The sequence below is a fragment of the Octopus sinensis genome, linkage group LG26 (genome assembly GCF_006345805.1).
Source record: "Octopus sinensis linkage group LG26, ASM634580v1, whole genome shotgun sequence".
Lineage (NCBI taxonomy): Eukaryota > Metazoa > Mollusca > Cephalopoda > Octopoda > Octopodidae > Octopus > Octopus sinensis.
The window spans coordinates 16203518-16226293 of record NC_043022.1 but is presented as its reverse complement, the minus strand read 5'-3'; the positions used below and the strand labels follow the sequence as shown (position 1 = coordinate 16226293).

General features: G+C 34.1%; 1 protein-coding gene across 6 annotated transcripts in view; it reads right to left on the bottom strand.

Moving 5' to 3' along the window:
- The window catches only part of LOC115224688 (calmodulin-binding transcription activator 2-like), a 761011-nt gene that overhangs the window by 604324 nt on the left and 133911 nt on the right, over positions 1–22776 (bottom strand). For 5 of the 6 annotated variants that reach the window (XM_036513528.1, XM_036513532.1, XM_036513529.1 and 2 more), the window contains exon 3: positions 20373–20452. The exons of the other annotated variant lie outside the window; for it this stretch is intronic. The gene's annotated coding sequence lies outside the window, so the exon portion shown is untranslated. The remainder of the gene's footprint in view (positions 1–20372; positions 20453–22776) is intronic. 6 annotated transcript variants of the gene reach the window in all.

Below are 22776 nucleotides of genomic sequence, written 5' to 3'. Positions count from 1 at the left end.
TTCATAACTTTCAGAAAAACAGATGTCTTTTAGTGAAATTTTCTACAAAATCTTTTCAGACAGAGATTATGATTATATTGGAATTTGTGAAATTATTTTGGAGGTGGGGCGAAAAGTTTCAGATAATTCAAACAAGCAAACTTTATTTCCACATAACTTTCAGGAAATTGGGTATTTTTCTTTAGTGAAATTTCCTACAAATACCTTTCAAATGGTGTAGATCACAAATATAACAGAATTTAATATTGAAAAAAAAAAAAGTGGTGGACACACACCCACATACATACTGATATATGCACCACATCATTTGATGTTGATCATCATCATTTTACATCCACTTTCGATGCTGGCATGGGTTGGATAGGTTATTATAGGTCTAAGTCATTTCTTATTAACAGCTACTGCTCCTCAACACTGGTGCTCCTAAATGTCATGTGATCTGTCAAGTACTTTCTGGAGTGTACTGAGTGGTATTTTCTGCTGGCACCAACATTAGGAGATTCAAACATAAAGCATGTAAATCAAGAAGGTGGGGGATAGGAGTGGAGACAGCAAAAGCAGAAAGACCAGAAATTGGTAGTTGAGATGGGGAGGCTGTCTGGCTCCACCCAGAAAGACTAAACATTGGAGAGATGGTGAATTAAACTGAAACAGATTTGAAGGAAGTTACATCCAGCTTTACTAAATAGAAAACCAGGCCAAATTGATCTTTGTCAGAGAACTGCCAAAAAAAAAAAAAAGTGAAATACACATGAAATCATTTCTGCAGCTGTTGTTTATCCTTGACTAAACAGAATTATGATAAACAAAGCATCCAGCCATGACCATTCCATTTTTTTTTTCTGTTTGTTTTTTTTTTTGTTTTTTTTTTTTTGCAGGTACAGTTTATAAATTCCTCATTATCGAATAGGTATTTCTTTTAATAAGATGGTTATGTGTGATTTCAGGAAAATCATCATCATCATCACTTAATGTCTGCTTCCCATGCTGGCATGGGTAGGATGATTTGACAGAGAACCAGCAAGCTGCAGGGTTGCATTGACCTTCAATGTCATCTTTGGCAAGGCTTCTACAGCCGGATGCCCTTCCCAACACCAACCCCTACTAGGTGCTTTTTCCATGCCACCAACTCTAGTGTGGTTGCCATGTAACTTGCAAGACAGAAAAGAACAGAGAAGAAAGAAAAGGGAAAATCTCTGATTACTAAGAGAAAGTATTTGGGAGGGAAGTTGGAGGTGGGTGGCTGTGTGCAAGGTATTGAAAGACTGAAGTATGACAGAGGGACAAACACAGGTGTCTTGCTTTGGAGGAGAAACATGGCTGAAGGAGATAAGAGGAAGGTAGTGATGAGGTGCTAGAGCAAACACTCAAGAAACAAGAACATGAGCACAAATGTGACCACTACTTATGAATTGAGCAATGACATTACCTCAGTAAATAATATTTTGCTGTGAATGTGAGTTGTGATTCAAGTTAAGACAATGGTCTCAGGAAATCTGCAGCAAAGTAATTTAGTGATGCCATTTAAGTATTATATTTTTAATTACTACTAAAATGAATTTAATGACATCAAGTTCATTTCCTCTATATTTATAAATTATCTTTTACAAATACCATTTGAGGTGTGGGTGGGGAGTCAGGTTAATTTCCATCCCTTTTACATACATACTGAGGTTTTATGAACATCTACATACTCTTCCATATTTTGCTTTAATTTTTTTGTCACCATATTTCTGCTGAAATACATATCCTTTGTTTCAATTAATTTTGAAAATAAAGAATTTAGAAATATGACTTTGTCATTAATTAAATTGGTGTTTGAAGCATAAATTAACATGAAATTTTGATGGAAGATTTTAATTAAGATCACTTTAAAAACAGGAAGTTTGTATCACAGACCCAGAGATGATCTCAAATGGGTTCAACATGAATTTAATGAAATCTCAGAAAGTATTTACAACTAAATGGATGCCAAAGCAATAATGGAAAGCCAGTCAGCTTTAATACAAGAGTTCCAAACCACTGTGCCACAGCACACAGATGAGCAGCAAGAAATCCAAAGTGTACCACAATATCTTGGTCATTTAGAAAACTAATAGTTATTATTAGTGAGTTAACTATATACAATTTATCATTTCAAGTTCGCAAAAGATCTGGCAACTTACAATGCAATTTCAATGTACAAACATATACATTATCATCATCATCATGTTATATCTGCTTTCCATACTGGTATGGGTTGGATATGGAACTTATTTCAGTTCTCTACAAATACAGGTGCAGGTATGGCTTAATGCTTAAGAAACTCACTTTGCAATGACATGGTTTCAGGTTCAGTCCCACAGCATGGCATCTTGGGCAAGTGTTTTCTACTTTAGTCTAGAGCCGACCAACATTTTGCAAGCAAATTTGGTAGATGGAGACTCTGTGGAAAGCTGTCATGTGGGTGGGTCTTTGTTTCTGTTCACTATTTGACACCCGATGTTGGTTTGTTTATTCCCCTGTAACTTAGCAGCAAGGCAAAAGGGATTTTAAAAATAAGTACTGGGGTTAATTTGTTCAGCTAAAAGCCTTTGAGGCAGTGCCCCAGCATGGCCACAGTCCAATGACTGAAACAAGTAAAAGATAGAAACCTAAGCAAGATACATGCACAGCTAGCTGATATTGTGACAGTCTGTCAAAGTAATACATAATTGACTTGGACAACTATCTACTATCGTCTTCCCTCTCTTCCTGGTATCAATATTGATAATAATAAATTTATATATACACATACAAGCACTCATTCACATCCAGATAATAATGATTGCAACCATAGTTCTTGTTTACAAACATGAGTAACGCTTCAATGTGCATATTGAACACAGTCATATGCATATATCAACATACTTTGAATGTCATGATATAATGATGATAATAATAATAATAATAATAATAATAATATAATAATAATAATAATAATAATAATAATAATAAATAGTAATAATCCATTCTACGATAAGCACAAGGCCTGAAATTTTGGGTAGGAGAGAGCAAGCAGATTTCACTGATCCCAATACAAGCCTTTATTTATTTTATCAATCTCAACAGGATGAATGGCACAGTCAGCGTCGGCAGAATTTCAACTCGGAGTTCACAATGTAAAGACAGGCAAAATGCCAGTAAGCATTTTGTTCAGATGCTAATGATTCTGCCAGCTGAGGGTATTATTATCATAATATTGAAAGTCAGTTGATATATGCATGTGACCATGTTCAATATATACATCTTAGTGTTACAACTACAACAATAACAACAGACAGTGGATGTCCTACATTATGGTTTTGATTTTCAGATTAGATTTGTATAAACTGAGTTGTTCTAATTAGGTGTATTGGGTTTTTATTCTCCTAAATTAATCTATTTTTTAATTAAAAACAAAACCACCCATGAAATTATATTTTCTCTATTACCAAAATGACAATTGCTTTTCCGAACACTAAAATTATTCTAAATCAATTTTTAGATAATTATAGACAAGTTTGTCATCATAATACATAAAACTAAAACCTTAACACCACCAATGAACAGACACTGATGCCACCATAAATGCCATCTCTTCCTCATCATCATCATTTAATGTCTATTTTTCCTAGCTTGCAAGGGTCACATAAAATTTAAGGCAATTTTCTACAGCTGGATGCCCTTCCTGTCATCAATCCTTATGTTTTGCCAAGGAAGGCAATATTTCCCCACAGCCAGGGATGTTTTATCATGGAAGACCGGAAACAAACAACATCACTTGTATGACACTGATTCTTGTTTATAGCAGGCATGATATCAAGACAAGGGTATACACTTATTTATACATGTGTACACTTATATATGTGTATGTGTGCAGATGGAAATTGAAAGAAGCCCTTGTAAATATATGCACATATACATATATATGAGTGTATGTATTTTTGCGTCTGTGTTTGTTTCTCACCATTGCTTGACAACCTGTGTTGGTGTGTTTATGTCCATGTAACTTAGTGATTCAGCAAGAGAGATCAATACAATAAGTACTAGGCTTTAAAAAAAATAAGTACTGGGGTTGATTTGTTCAACTAAGATTCTCGAAGACAGTGCCTCAGCATGGCCACAGTCTAATGACTGGAACAAATACAAAGAAAAAACAGAAAAACGACATTTGATAGGCTTCTTTCAGTTTCCATCTTACAAAATCATTGACAATTGTTTGGTTGGTTCAGGGCTATAGTAGAAGACACTTACCCAAGGTGTTGTGTAGTGGGACTGAACCCAAGACCACATGGTTAGGAGACAAGCTTCTTAACCACACAACCACCTCTGCACCTCGTCTAAAACAAAATTTACCGATTCCTCAATAGAAATCTTGTTACTTGCAGTTTGGCTTCACTTTTGAAGGTGACAATCCACCTCTTTCTAAATGCATCATTTGTGAACAGTTTCTCCCCAAGTGAATGGAAATTACATTTGGAGAAGCACCAGAGCCATTAGCAGAGTAAAAGAAAAATGTGAATACTTTGGTCAATTGCTAAAAAATAACGAATGCACAGGTAAAGGAATGATTAACAAAGAAACTGTTTCCACTAGGACACTTCTAGTATCACACAGTGTCACTAATAATTGTCAAGTCTATGATAGCTCACACAGTTGGTGAAACATTAATTCTTCCAGCTTATAAGGAAATTCTATCAATGATACAAAGCCAAGAAGCTGTGAACGGATAATAAAAGATCCATTGTTAAAACAAGCAATAAATCCATATTTCCAGCATGTCATACAATATTGTGTTGCATAAAACATTTAGTTGTGTGAGGCTTTCACTTTCTAGTGAGATGAGGGTAAGCAGAGAGGCACAACCAAACAAGAGAATCCAGTTTGTGGATGCAGGCAGAATTATTTTGTCGTTCTTTTGTTGCTGCCAACTGGAATCTACAATTAAGGGTTTGGGTAGTTTCAACTGCACCAATGGTTTAAGGAGCAAGAGCATCAGTGGCTGCTTTGTGTTGCAATGTTCACAAACAACATAAAGGTGATGACAACCTCTGCTAAAGGTTTTGTTGTGCTTACAAAACAGATGAACACTGCTAACTTTTTTAAACTCAATGTTTGTGTATTGTGATGCATGAATGTCATGAAACTGCCATGAAGACCTACACACTGCTTACACTGTGGACATGGTTAATTTTAGCAAATGTAGTCTTCTACAATCTCATCTCAACACACAGCTTTACAATGTTTCATATAGAAATTGTTAGTTATCCCATGGTAAAGTATTGTAACATGTTCAACTGAATAATGGAGTGGCACTATTTTCCAGGGGGTTAAACCATGCATTCATTCAACAGTTTTCACTGACAATAATTGGCATGCCTATTAACAACAAAGATATCAACTCACAGAAGAAATGGGTTGCAAGGCTCTTAAAGCCTTTCCTGCAATTTCTGAAACTGGAACCTTTGTCATGGTAACTGACAGGGTACCACTATGGCTTATTAATAGTAGATAATTCAATGAATATTTCTCTATTAAAATGAATCCTCGGTATTAGTTATCAGTGGGCGTGCTGTAAAATCATTTTATATTTTATGGGTGTGTTGTGTTCTGGGAAAGACTGAGAACTGCTTTAGTAAATTTGCCCAGGTAAACTATGTAAACAAGATCGTTAAATCAATGATTTTAGAATAACTTAAGATAAATTAGATAAATATTAAGTATTTAATGGTAGATGTGACAAATTCCTTTCATGTGTTAAATGTAATGGATAATTGATTTTCAAATTCCATAAAAATCAAAAAGTTTGATACGACTGGATTCTTTTTTGATTTTTATGATTCAATTAGCTTTGTAAGTGCAAACTAACCTCAGGAATTTATTTTATTGATTTTTATGTGGAAACTTTATATCTCCTACACTGGTAGTGACCATCAAATATGAAATCCAACTCCAAAATAGAAACTGATGACATCCAAGAAGTAAGATGGTATGACAGAAAATGTTTTAATGTTGACGTTTAAAAGACAATAAATGTAGTTTTTTTGTGTCACTCACAACATTTTCCTTCTGCAACCATCTTTATTTAGTAGAATAATTTACTTACATTTTGCATTTTTGAGATAGAAATTATTTCTTGTTCAATGTGAATCTTGTGATGAAAGTTCAAATCCATTTCAAATTAGTTACTTTGTATTGTATTTATGAAAAAGGCTTCTTAATCTCCAATACAATAATCTTCAATGCAAAATACAGAGTGACCCCTGCCCACAATATTAGACTTTTTCACTCTTCATGCCCATGAAATTTATTCAACAAACACTTCATTTTTATTACCATTGTTTGACATTAGGAAGGGCATCCAGCAGTTACCTCTCTTGCACATCACATATGATGTCTCTTATGCCCAATTTTTCTCTCAACATGCTTACACTTTGTTGTACATGTACACTGACATTTTCACATCAAGTGGAACATGCTAGATTCATTTCTTTCAAGCCTTCACATATCCTCCCCAGTCACAGCCCATATTTCACTACCATGTAACATGGCTGTTCACACACAGGCATCATACAATCTGCCTTTCACTCTGAGGGAGAGGCCCTTTGTTGCCACCAAAGGCAGAAGCTCTCTTAACTTTGCCCAATCTATTCTTATTCTAGCAGCTATGCTCTCAGAGCATCCACCTCCACTGTTGACCTGGTCACCTCGATAACAAAACCTATCAACTACTTCTAGGTATCCCCTCTGGCATTCGATGGAGCCTATTTTCTGTACATTCCTAGTATTTATCGTAGCTGTGCATCTATCACACACAAAGACTATTTTCCCTGTTAACCTTCCTCTCATATTGCTGCACCTCTTATGTGTCCACAGCTTGCACCAGGCACACCTTATGGAGTTTTTACCTGTCTTTTCTACAAATCAAGCAGGATCATCCACCTGAATGGATTTGTGATTTGTCTGCTTTCCTACTTACTGAGACTTCGATTTTTTTCTAAATTAACTCTAATACCCTTTGACTTCAGATCTTGCTTCGACACCTGAAATTTTTTCTACAGTTCTGGTAGTGATTCAGCTATGTGTCATTTAAATCAGTAAGATGTGACTTTGAGGGAAATTTGGTTGATATTTCTAGTAGCCATGTAGAGGTTCCCTTGGTGGCTCAATGTCACATGAAGTGATGGTGCAGACATTTGCAAAAGGGGTCAGCCTCAAGCTCACAAAAGACTAGTGAGGAGACACTAGTGACACAAATATTACCAAAAGCATATCAGAAATCAATTATCATCATCAAGTTGATTATTGCCGAACTAATGAAATAATTGAAAAAAAAAAAAAACTCATAACCAATCCTCAATGAAATAGTAGCAGTAGTGTCACCTAATTTTAATTAAGCAGTGGACTGAAACAAGTACACTAATTGATGTTCTTCAAAGACTATGCAATGGCCTTTTACTCAATGTTTTGTAAGTGCTTTGCACTGAGTTGTTGAAATATTTTTTTCCCCTGTATTACAAAATTTAAACAAATTATTAAAGCCAAACTATATCAACTGTTTTTCCTCTTGCGTCTATATTTAGAAGAAAAAATATTTTCAATCACCTTTTCTTCTTCTTTTTCTTTTTTTTTTTTTTTGATATCATTGAAAATAAACATTGTAAATTCTAATTAATATTTAATCATTTCTATCAGATCAAAGTTATAGAAGCGAAAGTATATAGCAAATAAAATAAGTAAATAAATAAATAAAATTAAAATTACTAAATGAAGAAAATAATGTTATTCAGTATACAAATTGTGTTTGAAAGAAATTATTTACTTTTTAACTTCCTAAAATTAAATAATTTAAAATTCTCTTTGAAAATCCAGTTCAAAATTTCTATATCCCTCTTTTCACCACTATTCATAAATTTCAAAAGCAACAGGATCCCGATTCTTAAAGCAATCACAATGTATCCACCACAACGAACAACAACAATTATTAATATTATTATTATTATTATTATTATTACTAATATTATTATTAATTATCATTATTATTATCCGAAGAATGAACTCATTCTCTTCATCATCATTGCTGTGATGATTATGAGAATCAATTCATAATTTAAATAAAAATAAAATATTACCAAGATAATTTTATAAAATTCCATTGTATTTTTTTCTCTTTTATTCCAGATAATTTCTCTGTTTATTTCCTGAACTAAATATCCATTCTATGAACTAGATTTTCATCATATGAACTAAATGACACGACTGTTTCTGATAAATCAGAATAGAAATAAACCATTTTTTCAAAACAAAACATGCTAAATACATAAATAAATAAAAATATTTCTTATATTTTGCTATTTTTAAAACAGAATAACTCAGTTTCAGTCACTGGGCCTCTGTGAATTAAATGAGTTTAATATGACGTCAGAATCCAGAAAAGATGAAAAAATTCTAAATAAGAAAATGTAGTTAAATTGACGTCTATTTGAAAATATTGGAGACAGATTCATATTTGTCGATATGTTTAGAACCATTTTAATGCTTTTATTACCATAGTTCTCCTGAATTACACTGCCTTTCTTTCAATTAATTTTGAAAATAATGGAAAATTTAGTGAAATAACGTTGTGCTTATTGAACTGGTGTTTGAACAAATGAAATTTTGATGGAAGGTAGGAATTCAAATCACTTTAAAACAAGAAGCTTATATCATAAAACTAGAGGCAGCTTGATATCAGAAGATTTAGATTATTCAGTTTAAGCAAATTAACTAAACTCTGTTTTCTCTTCTTTTTACTTGCTGTGGTTTGAAGGAAGGGGCAGTGCCCACTGACCATCTAAAAGTCTTCTGAGATTGGTGAGCTTGATTGCATGAATGCTCCTGTTAAACTGGTATGTATCAGCACCAGTAGGGAATACAAGAAGAGGAACAAGATTCCAAAGGGATAACATTCTGGGGAGGAAGGAATGAACATAATGATTAGTGCGAGCCAAGGGTGGGTGGGGGATTAAATATAACAAAAGTAATGAGAGATAGTTATATGAGTAGGGTTAGGGTGTGAGACAAAACAGCTTTGAGGAACAGAGACCATTTATAGCAGTGATAGAGAAGATAGAGAGAAAAGACAACATGCTCGTGGGCCAAAGGCTGGAGCATGTCTGTTGGTGATTTAATGCCAGTTAGCAAATCCAAAGTGGTCCTTTTCTAAATTCAGTCCAAGATGTCTGTGTGCATAGAAGCAGCACCATACCAGATGGGATAACAGTAGTCCATTGTGGCTCTCACTAGAGGATAGTAGCATGGCAGCAAATGTTGAGGGCAGAAATACTTTTGGCCATGAAGAGAAGGTTCAGTTTTTGGGAAATGGTCTTAGCTAGGTTAAGGGTGTGCTTCACCCAGCAGAAATTAATAGTGTTAGGATAGAGGTTTCAACCAGAGTGGCCCCAGCAAAATTCTTGGAGTATTAAAAGCATTCCCACGAACATCTAAAATATTAATATTTTGAAAGGAGATCAGTGCCACCATAATTATAATGCTATGCAGATTAAAGTAAATGAATGAGGGTGCCTGGGTTGAAAATCCCTGATCTAGACTTAACAAGAGACACCAGAGGATTGAAATGAAATAAAAAATGGTCAAAATGGAATCACTAAAATTGAGATGGATTAATTGCTTATTGATACTAGAATCATTGACTAAATAAAAAAATATCATGGCACAATTAAACAAGGGGGTAAAATATTAAACACATAAAAAAATTTATAAACAAACCCCAAAGCAACAATTATTTTAGTGAATGGCTTCTATAACCTATTTTTCATGGTGAGTGAATAAATAGTTGGCTATTAATTGTCTTGATAAGATAATGACAGGTTGGAAACATCTCGACAAACAGAAACAGTGAAATAAATGATGATCTTTGGATATGGAACAGTAGATATGTCTGTGCTAGGCACAGAATTAATTGAGTGAAACAATTTGCACTATGAAATCCATTAGTCAAATATAGTTGTCTATATGGGCTTATTCTTGTCAAAGCATTGATAATGTGTAGACTAAAGTCTTAGATATTATTTAGAAAGAAGATAGCTTAAGGGACTGCATTACCAAATCTTTGATTTAAACCTTAGTTCTACAAAAGTATTTCAGAGTGACTTCAGCTGAATCACATAATTCAAGTTGTCTCAGCCAGTCTGGCTGAAAACAGATAACATAAATACTCATCCGAATGGTAAATATTTAATATTTAGGATGACAGCATCTGGTTGTAAGTGACATGATTTAACGATTTGTAAAACTCCTGAATAAATGTGATGATCAGACTGAAGCTAATTTAGAAATACACAGGCTTTAAAAAATATAAGTTCTGGTGTTGATAAATATGACTAAAAATTGTTCAATCTGGTGTCATAGCATGGCCATAGTGATGAAACAAATGAAAGACATATATATATATATATATATATCTTTTACTCTTTTACTTGTTTCAGTCATTTGACTGCGGCCATGCTGGAGCACCACCTTTAGTCGAGCAAATCGACCCCAGGACTTATTCTTTGTAAGCCCAGTACTTATTCTATCGGTCTCTTTTGCCGAACCGCTAAGTGACGGGGACGTAAACACACCAGCATCGGTTGTCAAGCAATGCTAGAGGGACAAACACAGACACACAAACATATACACACACACACACATATATATATATATATATATATATATATACATATATACGACAGGCTTCTTTCAGTTTCCATCTACCAAATCCACTCACAAGGCTTTGGTCGTCCCGGAACCATGTGGTTGGTTAGCAAGCTACTTACCACACAGCCACTCCTGCGCCTATATATATATATATATAAAGGCATGGTTATAGATGCAGGTGTGGCTGCATAGTAAAACATTTGCTTCCCAATCACATGCTTCTAGTTTCAATCCCACTGTGCAGCACCCTGGACAAGGGTCTTCTGTTACAGACACTGGCCAAACAAAGCTTTGTGAGTGGATCTGATAAGCAGAAACTGAAGGAAGCTCATTATATATATAAATGTGTATAATGTGTGTGTGTGTGTGTGGTGTGTGTGTGTGTGTGTGTGTGTAAAACTCCTGAATAAATGTAATGATCAAACTGAACCTAAATTAGAAATGCAAAACAACGCAAAAATGCAAAATAATAACAATAATCCTTTCTACACAAGGCCCGGAATTTGGGGGAAGGGTTTAGTTGATCACATTGACCTGGGTGCTTGACTGGTAATTATTTTATTGACACCAAAAGGATGAAAAGCAAAGTCGACCTCGGCAGAATTTGAGCTCAGAACACAAAGACAGATGAAATGCCGCTTAGCATGTTGTCCATTGTGCTAACAATTCTGTCAGCTAACTGCCTTAATAATAATAATAATAATAATAATAATAATAATAATAATAATAATGATAATAATAATAATAATAATAATAATAATAATAATAATAATGAGGAGGAGGAGGAGGAGGAGAAATAAATAAATGAATAAATAAAATAAACAATATGAAAAATATACAACTTATCTCTATTACTGAGCGAACTTTCAGCAAATAGAATTACCACAGAAAATTGTTAAATTAGTTGTCAAACAATAATATAAATAGATTGATAATGGAACATACCGTATTGTGACTGACACCTCATATTACAACTAATTACAAGTAAATATTAAGAAATAATAAATTAGATTGGCCAATGAAACCAACGTTTGACAATAAATGCATTTACTCTACCTTATCTTCTTGCAGTGCAATGAACTAGCACTATTCTGAAAGATACTAAAGAATTCACTCAATCGTAAAATAATTTACTTATTTGTAGAGGAGGAGGATGATGATGATGATGATGATGATGATGGCCATTATTATTAGTGTTGGTGTGTCAAAGGTTCATTACCAGTTTATCTGGCTACCACCATTATGACAAGACAAAAAAAAGCAAAGAAATTACCACCATCACCATCATCATCATAACTTGAGTATAATTATCGTGTGAAGCCTTTTGCACTTCAATAAATAAATAAATAAATAAATAAGTGAACTCTTGGGAAAAGGCATGAATGTCAAAACTTCCTTATCAGTTATCTTTAAAATGTTCACGCTTCATATAATGTGTCACTGAAAGCCCAGTGAAATTCATTTCCAGACTGGTTTCATTTCTCAGTTCAAATCCTTGTTTTCCTCATTAACCCTCTCAGAGTTTCTCTCCTTTAAATATATCTTATATCAGACTAGCAGTATCGCCCGGCGTTGCTTGGGTTTGTAAGGGAAATAACTATATAAGCATTTTTAGAGAGTTATAGCAAAAAAATGCATTAAAAATGGAAAAAAAATTATGGTAAATTTTTTAAATCGTTGACTCATCGTAGACATTTTTAGAGAGTTACTTCCCTTCTATAATAGCGAAAAAAATACATTAAAATGGAAAAAAACGATGGTAAATTTTTTTTTAAATCGTAGACTCATTGTAGACGTGCGCTAATACCCAGAAGGGCTCGATATGAATCACGACTATAAGATACCCGCTTTTGGTTAAACTGCACCGCAAAATGTGGGAGTAGTTAGGAATCTAAATCGTAGGAGACAGACACTCACACAACTTCACTTTTATATATAAAGATATCAGATATTATTGATACCACAGTAGATGGAATAAATGACCCAGTTTCACTTTTAGGGTGAAATCACTTTGATGCTTCAAATCTCTTGCAAAAGGCATGACTTCTTCATTACTCAGTATCTTAACTTATTTCTTTCTCTGTCCATTAAATACAACTGGTTTTTAAGAGGAATTTTTTTTTTCCTTTACAGACATCTTCTGCTTCCACTCCAAATAAAAGTACAGTAAAGGGTTGGTTTTTGTTTAAGTAATTTATCTTTCATGAAAACATTTCTGGTTATGAGGAAATATTATCTTGCTTGAAAATAGCCGAGGGCTGGCATCAGGAAGGGCATCTGGCCATTGAAAATCTGCCTCAACAAAATTCTATCTGACTTGTGCACGCATTGTAAAGTGGATGTAAAGATGATTACACATGTATATAACACACACACACACACCACACACACACACACGCACACACACACACGTGCACACACACACACGCGCACACACACACACACATACACACACACACACCACACACACACACACGCATAGCAGGTGAGTATTTACATCAGTGCTTGCCTGAAAATGGCTTCACTAAAAATCATATCGTTGCTGTTGTTTCCCTAGCCAACAAGTAAGCCACTGGGTTTGCACTTTCAAAGATCCCTTACTTGAAAAACAGGTAAGGGTTAGCAGCAAGAAGGGCATTTAGATGTAAAACAAGGCCATGCTAACATTGAAAAAAAAAATAAATATAAAATGAAACAAAGTGAATTAGAAGAGAAGGCAGAGGAGTTCTTTCCATGACTTTTTCAAGTTCTCTCTCAAACTGGTGACAGCACTCTGGTTTATATTTTGTTGTTAAAAGTTAACTTTTGCCTGTAGGATAATGGATTTGGCCCAAGTGATTAGTGTGGAATTTAGGCAGCACTAGTGATGAGAAGAAGAATACAGGCTTCAGCAATAATTTCAGAGAGGATAAACACACTGGAGCAGAAACAGAGAGAAATAACATTGCATCTATGGGCAACTAGTTGTAGCATGGTTTTGAAACTTTACTATCTGCTGGATGACATTTTTATGTAGTAGTAGTAGTAGTAGTAGTAGTAGTAGCAGCAGCAGTAGTAGCAGCAGCAGTAGTTGCAACAGCAGCAGCAGCAAAAGTGTCCACAGTATATGACTACAGCTGTAACGTAGATCACACTTGAGCTTTGTAAAGCTGGAGTATTTTTCTGGCCCTAAGCCTCGTCTTTAGAAGATGAAGTTTTGACAGTGAGTTTGCTATGTTGGATCAACAGGGTTTATAAGGCATTTAGAAATGACTTTGAAGATTTTCGTTTTGTACTTATTAGTTCGTTCTTTTAGTCATTGGACTGTAGCCATGTGGAAATACTGCCTTCATGTAGTCTTCATACATGTGCATTTTGCATGTTGTTTAAGGCCAGCTGCAAGACAGATTCTTTGAAATATATGCAAGTTTATCTCTGTTCACAGAAGTAGTTTTATAAAATGGAGCATGGTTTTTTTTTTTTCATCTTCTAGTTAGGAGATGTATAGCTTAGGGTTTAGGGAGTTGCACTTACTGTTGTAGGGTTTTGGCTTCAATTCTGGGACCAGGTGGTGCATTGTGTTCTTGAGCAAATCTTTCCTTTCATGTGGCTCCGGTTCCACTCAGCTGCAAACTGGTTCCAACAACAGCAGGGAAGTGGACCCTGCAATGGTCTGGTGTCCTATTTAGAAGGGAGTGTTGTCACCTCAGTCACTCAAAAGCCACGGAAACCAGATTTAACTCCAGCCTGATGATTTCTGGGGCTTATGACAGACCAGACCTAAGAAAATCAGAAGGGAAGGTAGTGCCCATGACCCTTTACAGAGCCTTTGAGACCTGTGGGAGGGAGGGAGGAAGGGAAGTCTTCTCAAACTGGAGAATGACCTGAATACTTGTAATAGAATGTATATCACTAAAGGAACCCAAGGTACCAGGGTGATGGATTAAGTTTACTGCCCATAAGGCTTTGGTTGGCATAAGGCTATAGTAGAAGACACCTGCCCAAAGTGCTATGCAGCAAAACTGAACCTGGAACCATGATTTGGTTGGGAAACAAACTTCTTCCCACACAGCCACACCTGTACCTATGTTTTAATTAATTTTGAAAACATTAATGAATTTAGTTAAATAAGTTTATCACTATTAATCTGGTTTTTGGAACTTAAATTACGATGAAATTTTCATGCAAAGTTTTTAACTTGGATTGCTTTATAACAGAAAGTTTATATATAGAACCATGAGTGGTATCAGGCAGGGTAGCATTAAAAGGGTTAAGGAACGATACATTGTTTAGGCAGTAGTTTTCTACTGATAACATTTATTTAAACCATATGCACATCATAAGATAGTCAAGGTGTTTAGAATCTATCAAAATGTAAAATAATTCAGCTGAAAAGTTTTAAGCTAAATATCTATTTCATGATGAAATTCTAGATATGGATTACAAAACTATTCAAATAAGGCAGCAAATTATAGTTTGAATTTGAAATCTTGACTAAACTTTCTTTCACTAGATATGTGCATATTTTTTTTTTTCAAGTCTTCAGATATTATGGTTGCCACATGTAAAGCTCTATATTCATTAGTGATGAGGTTATAATTTGTACTCTACTAATACAGCAGAGAAATACTAAACACATTTACTGGGAGGAAAATATCAGAAATTATAGAAGTTCATTAAAAAAAATCATGAATACTTCATACACTGTGTGTGTGTGTGTGTGTGTGTGTGTGTGTGTGTGTGTGTGTGTGTGTGTGTGTGTGTGTGTGTGCATGTGATTAAGAAGTTCATTTTTCAACCATGTGATTTCAGGTTCAGTCTCACTGTGTCATGCCTTGGGCAAGTACCTTCTACTATGGCCCTGGGCCAATCAATATCATGTGATTGAATTTTGTAGACAGAAACTGTGTGGAAGCCCAGTCTACATTAAGTAGGCTATAAAGATTGTTGTGTGGTGCTAATACTGCTCCTGTCATAAATATACTAGGTGCAATATGGCTGAATGGTTAAGAAGTTTGCTTTGCAACCACGAGATCGCAGGTTCATTCCCACTGCTGGCATCTTGGGCAAATGTCATTTTATATGGTTTCAGGTCAACCCATATACTGCGAATGAAGTAAACAAAACAATACAGAAGCCTTTTGCATGAATTGTACCTGTAATTCATTAAGAGTACATGTGTCTGTGGAATATTCAGCCACTTGATTGGCACTCTGTTGGTTATGACAATGAGGGTTTCAGCTGATTCAGTCAATAGAACAGCCTGCTTGTGAAATTTAGGTGCAAGTGGCTGAGTACTCCGCAGACATGCATACCCTTAACATAGTTCTCTCAGGAAGATTCAGTGTGACACAGAATAAGACAAGGCTGACCCCCTTTGAATTACTGGTACAACTCATTTTTGCCAGCTGAGTGGACTGGAACAATGGGGAATAAAGTTCAAGGACACAAGTCAAACTCATGACCTTACAATCACAAACCAAACATCTTAACCACTTAGCTACACAAGCGCAGGAGTGGCTGTGTGGTAAGTAGCTTGCTTACGAACCACATGGTTCTGGGTTCAGTCCCACTGTGTGGCACCTTGGGCAAATGTCTTCTACTATAGCCTCAGGCCGACCAAAGCTTTGTGAGTGGATTTGGTAGATGGAAATTGAAAGAAGCCTGTCGTATATATGTGTGTGTGTGTATGAGTGTGTATATGTTTGTGCGTCTGTGTTTGTCTCCCCAACATCACTTGACAACCAATGCTGGTGTGTTTACGTCCCCGTAACTTAGAGACCGATAGAATAAGTTCTAGGCTTACAAATAATAAGTTCTGGGGGTCGATTTGCTCAACTAAAGGCAGTGCTCCAGCATGGCCACAGTCAAATGACTGAAACAAGTAAAAAAGTAAAGAGTACACCTCCCCATTCAGCCACTTACATATCAATTCAAAGGAGAAGGAATTTCGGTTCATTGAACACCTGAATCCTTATCATCTAATGACAAAAATCCACCACCATATATATTTTAAATTCTTCAGCAGAAAATTCAATGCATCATATGAAATTAATAAACTGTACTCAAAGTTTGGTTTATGCTACAAATTTTACATACAGACATGTTAGGTGTGAAACTAGTATTAGACTGCACTTTTTCAAATTGATTTATTTTTCTGTCTGCTTTTTCGGTAATAACGTCTACATCAAGATAGAGCCTCTTTGACTGAAATAGCGAACATTTTCAGTGAACTAATTTGATTGGATACAGTCTGCCAGAGAATACAATTTTGTAAATTTTCCACTTTTTAGGAAAGAGTGAAATTAAATCTGATGTGTCGCCGTACAATATTTTAAACTTATTGAAATATAGATGTTGAAGCTTGAATATAGGTTGGGCTCTGGAAACAAATTATGAAAGTTATGAAATTATTTTTTAAACATTTTTATAGGTATTTCAATCCCTCTCTCTCTTTCGGAGAGACACTGAGCAGCTATACGCACATATACACACACGACAGTAACTTCCACCTACCGAATTCAATCACAAAGCTCCGGTCAGCTCGGGGCTATAGTGGAAGACACCTACACAAAGTGCCACGCAGTGGGACTGAACCCGAAACCATGTAGCTAGGAAGCAAGCTCCCTAACCACACAGCCAATAGTGGAAATGTTTAAAATTCAAATGTGTATGCTATGGTGGAAGGTTAGCTTTCAGACAGAATTTATAATAAACTTATAAGCAACACATGTGTGTGTGTGTGAGAGAGAGAGAGAGAGAGAGTGTGTGTGTGTGGCTGGTAATCAGGCTTCTAAATCCATACCTATAGGTTTTGTACAACTAGTTTCGTCAATAAGTTGGAAGCAAAAACGGATGAAATGAGTTATTGCTGTTGCAGGTAAACTGTTTAATGGATATTTAATGAGTCCAGTAAGAAACTTAAATTAAGTAGTTACTAGTAACAACTAATGACTAACCTAAAAATATCAGGAAGAGTAATATTGAAAAGGTTGATATGTGCAAAATAGTCCAAACAGTTGGTTTTTTCATTACGAAAAAAGAAAAACCTGTGAAAGGACATGTGGATATGTGTGTGCATGGTAGATGTGTGTGTGTGTGTATAAAAGCATAGTTGTGTTTATTTAAATAAACTTTTGAATGATGTCACACCACTGGCTCGGTAGGCAGACCAACATTCCCTTTCAATGAGACACAGTGTGTCATGGGGTTACCTATTTACAGCTGAGCAGACTGGACCAGCATGAAATGAAGTGTTTTGCTCAAGAACACAATGCATCGCCCAGTCTGGAAACTGAAACCACAATTTTGCAATCACAAGTGCAACACCTTAACCACTAGGCCACATGCATGTTTGTGTGTGTGTGTGTGTGTGTGTGTGTGTAATGTTTGTAATGAACAATAACTGTTATCAACTTTTCTTTGTATCCATTATATAATGATAAGTGAACAGAGGAGCTTGTATAAATGGAACTGGTGTTTATTTTGTGGTTGGGTGCATGATAACCAGACATCCACAATTTGGAGAAAACAAACAATAGAAGGCTACTTATTTGTTTGTTTATATATCTATTTGTTGTATGTGTGTATACACACACACACACACATATAAAACTTCATACAAAATGAAAACAATTATTTATGTAATATCTGTTTAATCTATACTAGAAATTTGTTCAATAGATACAGGCTGCAATAGAACAGTGGGGAGGAACTCTGTTATAGCATTTCTAGCATTTCTATGCTAAACAAATAATTTTACACATTGAGAAATTGTATACTTTTTTTGATTTTTGAAGGTTTTTTTTTCCAGTTTGATTTACTGGAATTCCTGAAAAATGTAAAATCCTAGCAAAAACTTAAATCAAATATTTGCAGGAATCAGGATTATGTTAGCATTTATTTCATGTCCATTATTCCATGTCTGTATAGATTGGATAGATCTGTAGTATGGTATATCACTATTCCTCTGTCCCACATCATCAAGTCTGTACCCAACATCCAGAAATGTAACCTCACAATTTCTCCTCATTTTTTTTTTCCATGATTTTCTACCACCAACATGTAGCATTGGCAGCATGTGCATCTGCCACATGTTCTATCTTACATACAATGACACCCTTTTTATATCCTGGTGTTGGATACACAATATAACAAAGCAAGGGGAAAGAAAGTATTTACATGATGCAATACGATTACTATTGCACAAGACTCAATGCTCTCAATCAACGGCTCACAGCGAACTGCTTACCAATCCAAACTGCCAATTGCTCACAGTTCTTTATTTTACAGCAATGTGTCAGTCCAATTTTAGTCAAAGGGGTGAGGTCAGAATCCTTCCACAACGCACCTATAAATTCGATTTCAAATTTTGGCACAAGGCAGACAACTTGAGGGCAGGGGATAAGTTTATTACACTGACCCCAGTATTCAGTTGGTACTCATTTTATCGACCTTGAAAGGACGAAAGGCAAGGTTGACCTCAGTAGAATTTGAGCTCAGAACATGGGGACAAATGCAATACTGTTAAGCATTTTGTCCAGCATGCTAATGATTCAGTCATTTTGCTGCCCTTATTGAGGCCTATAATATTGATTTCAAATTTTGGCACAAGACCAGCAATTTTAGGGGAGGGAATAAGTATATTACACTGACCCGAGTTTTTGAAATGACAAAATGCAAAGCTGACCGTGGCAGAATTTGAGCTCAAAATGTGAGGATGAACAAAATGCTGTTAAGCATTTTTCCCAGTGTGCTAACAATTCTGCCAGCTCACCACCTTAATTTAAGTTTATAATATTTTCAACTCATTTATGCTAAATCTCATGGCAGCTGACACAATATATTCAATAGTTCACACTCAAAATATTACTTCCTAGTCTCAGGGCCCAAGTCTCACTCCTCCCATACAGCATCAAAAACCTTACACACACACATTCTGTACACTGTGCTTCTTTTATGAGGAAAAGAATTCTTTGTTGTGAACAGATTAACAGTTCTTTGAACATTTGATGTTACATATACTAAGGGATAGCTTGAAAAACAAAAGAACCTTTACAGTGGAGATTAAAGGATATTGCATTCACACTAGGAGTTTCTCAATCAACAATTTGCAATGAATTGTGGGAACACAAAGTAAATGTTTTGCTAGAATTCTTTAACTGGATCCATGCTACAGTATCAACCAAATAGTCACAACAGAAATAACAAAATATATAAGCCAGCAGTATTGTCACTTAGATTGTTAGAAATATAATTACAGATTAATTTTTTTATATATTAATTATTTAGATAATGACTGTACACTGAATTACATTATGTATTCTTTTTTTAAGTTTAAGAAGAAATTTCAATTTTAATTACATTTTACAAGACTTCAAACTTAATAAATAATAATAAAAAAAAATAATTCAGTAATTAAATATTGATTCAAAGTCTAAAAATCTGTCAGTTCCATTAAGGCTTAAATTCTGAAACAAAACTATAACTGTTGACAAATACAAAATACAAAACGAAAGGTAAAAAAGAAGAAAAAACATGCACTTTTTTTTTTCTGAGTAAAATTAATTTGGCAAAGTAATTTAGAAAATTTTCTCTTTGACTATCCTTATTTGACACTTAGACTTGGACTAATAACAATAAATTATTTAAAAGGAATTACACAAATATAAGTAAACACAGAAGCACACACATACGCATATATGTATTGATATTTTCCATTTTCCTCAAATATTTAGCTTTCTATCCAGAGTGCTTTTCTGAAGTGATTCATATTCTGGAGGTGAGAGAAAAAAATATATAAATATATATAAAAAGTTCAACTTTTAACTCCAGAATCAAAGGTTTTCTTTCATTTATTTAGCAAATCAAATTAAAATTTGTCTAAGAAATTTTCAAAAAATAAATTTAATATTTACTGCAGACTCCTTTGATAAAGAAACAAATTTCCAAAATATATATACATATTCTTTTTTTTTTTTGGAATAAAGAAAGAGAAATCTTAGAAATGGTAAGAATGACATTTGTATTTTTATGTTGTTATGGTGGTGATGATATCATTTTCCATCTAATTTGTGACATTCAATTAGCAAGTCTTGTTTTTACTTAATTCCTCAGACAATCTTAATTCCTTACATTAACTCTTGTTTTTTGTTGGGTTTTTTTTTCATTTTCTTTTGGTGCCATTCTGCAATTCATTCTGCTTTATGCACTTCTCAGGTTAGCAACAATTAATAACTTTTGCACAGTCATTAGCAAACTAAATTAACCACATGATGGTACCTTGGTATTTGCATTTACATAATCATCAAAATACCTCGATAGACAAACAGTGCCTTTCTTTTTCTGTATTTGCAGACTCACAGAAACTTTCTCCAATATCCAAGAAGTGAATTATTGAAATGAAAATGTACCCCAGCACCCACCCACCCCAACACATACTCTCAAATAAATGAAACAACTTTCAAACATCATGTCAGCCTCAAAAATTAAAATTAACTTTTATTTCTTTACTACAAAATCTCTCTCCCTCTCTCTCTCTCTCTCTATATATATATATATATATATATATATATACATATATATATATATGTATGTATGTATGTACCCGTAACATATTGAATGTATTTTGGTGAATAATTATAAGTAGGAATGAAATAAAATAATTTTCTAACAGTAAAATTGCATGTATGGAATAAAAAAAAAAAAGAAAGAAGAGAGATATTGAATATATTGAAATTTAATATTAATTCATTTCAGCATTAAAAGCTATTTTTAACTTCTCATTTTCCTCCACAAAATTGAAAGTCATCCAATGGTATAACATATTTCAATAAAATAGTGTAAATGAAACTTAGGTGAAGACATTCTAAAAATTATTTTATGAAAGTTCGGAAATGGTGGGATCCAACAAGTAAACTTTACAAAATTGACAATTGTCAATGTGTTTCCCAGTTTCTTTAAAAAGAAAGAAAAAAAACAAAAATTGAAGAGAAAGAAAGTAAAAGAAATCCTTCACTTCAGATATGACGATATTAAATTGCTAACAATATATAACTTGTTATCTTTTGAAGAAGTCTCTCTGCCATATAAATAATTTATTATTCTTATCAATTTTTTCCCTTCGAAACCTGAGATTAAGGAAGGCGAATTTCCTTTTTTACAAGTTTCTTCTAATAATTCATTTTGGTTGATTTATATAAGACAAAAGCATTGCAGTCTTTTGGCATTGCAACAAATTTCATGTTCCAAGTTAAAATAATACCTCTGTCAACTAAACACACACACACACACACACACACACACACACACACATTCACACACACACACACACAGATACATATATGTAGACATGTATATATATATATAACGGGAAGGTTATATATATATATATATATATACATATATATATATATGTATGTATGTATGTACCCGTAACATATTGAATGTATTTTGGTGAATAATTATAAGTAGGAATGAAATAAAATAATTTTCTAACAGTAAAATTGCATGTATGGAATAAAAAAAAAAGAAAGAAGAGAGATATTGAATATATTGAAATTTAATATTAATTCATTTCAGCATTAAAAGCTATTTTTAACTTCTCATTTTCCTCCACAAAATTGAAAGTCATCCAATGGTATAACATATTTCAATAAAATAGTGTAAATGAAACTTAGGTGAAGACATTCTAAAAATTATTTTATGAAAGTTCTGAAATGGTGGGATCCAACAAGTAAACTTTACAAAATTGACAATTGTCAATGTGTTTCCCAGTTTCTTTAAAAAGAAAGAAAAAAAACAAAAATTGAAGAGAAAGAAAGTAAAAGAAATCCTTCACTTCAGATATGACGATATTAAATTGCTAACAATAAATAACTTGTTATCTTTTGAAGAAGTCTCTCTGCCATATAAATAATTTATTATTCTTATCAATTTTTTCCCTTCGAAACCTGAGATTAAGGAAGGCGAATTTCCTTTTTTACAAGTTTCTTCTAATAATTCATTTTGGTTGATTTATATAAGACAAAAGCATTGCAGTCTTTTGGCATTGCAACAAATTTCATGTTCCAAGTTAAAATAATACCTCTGTCAACTAAA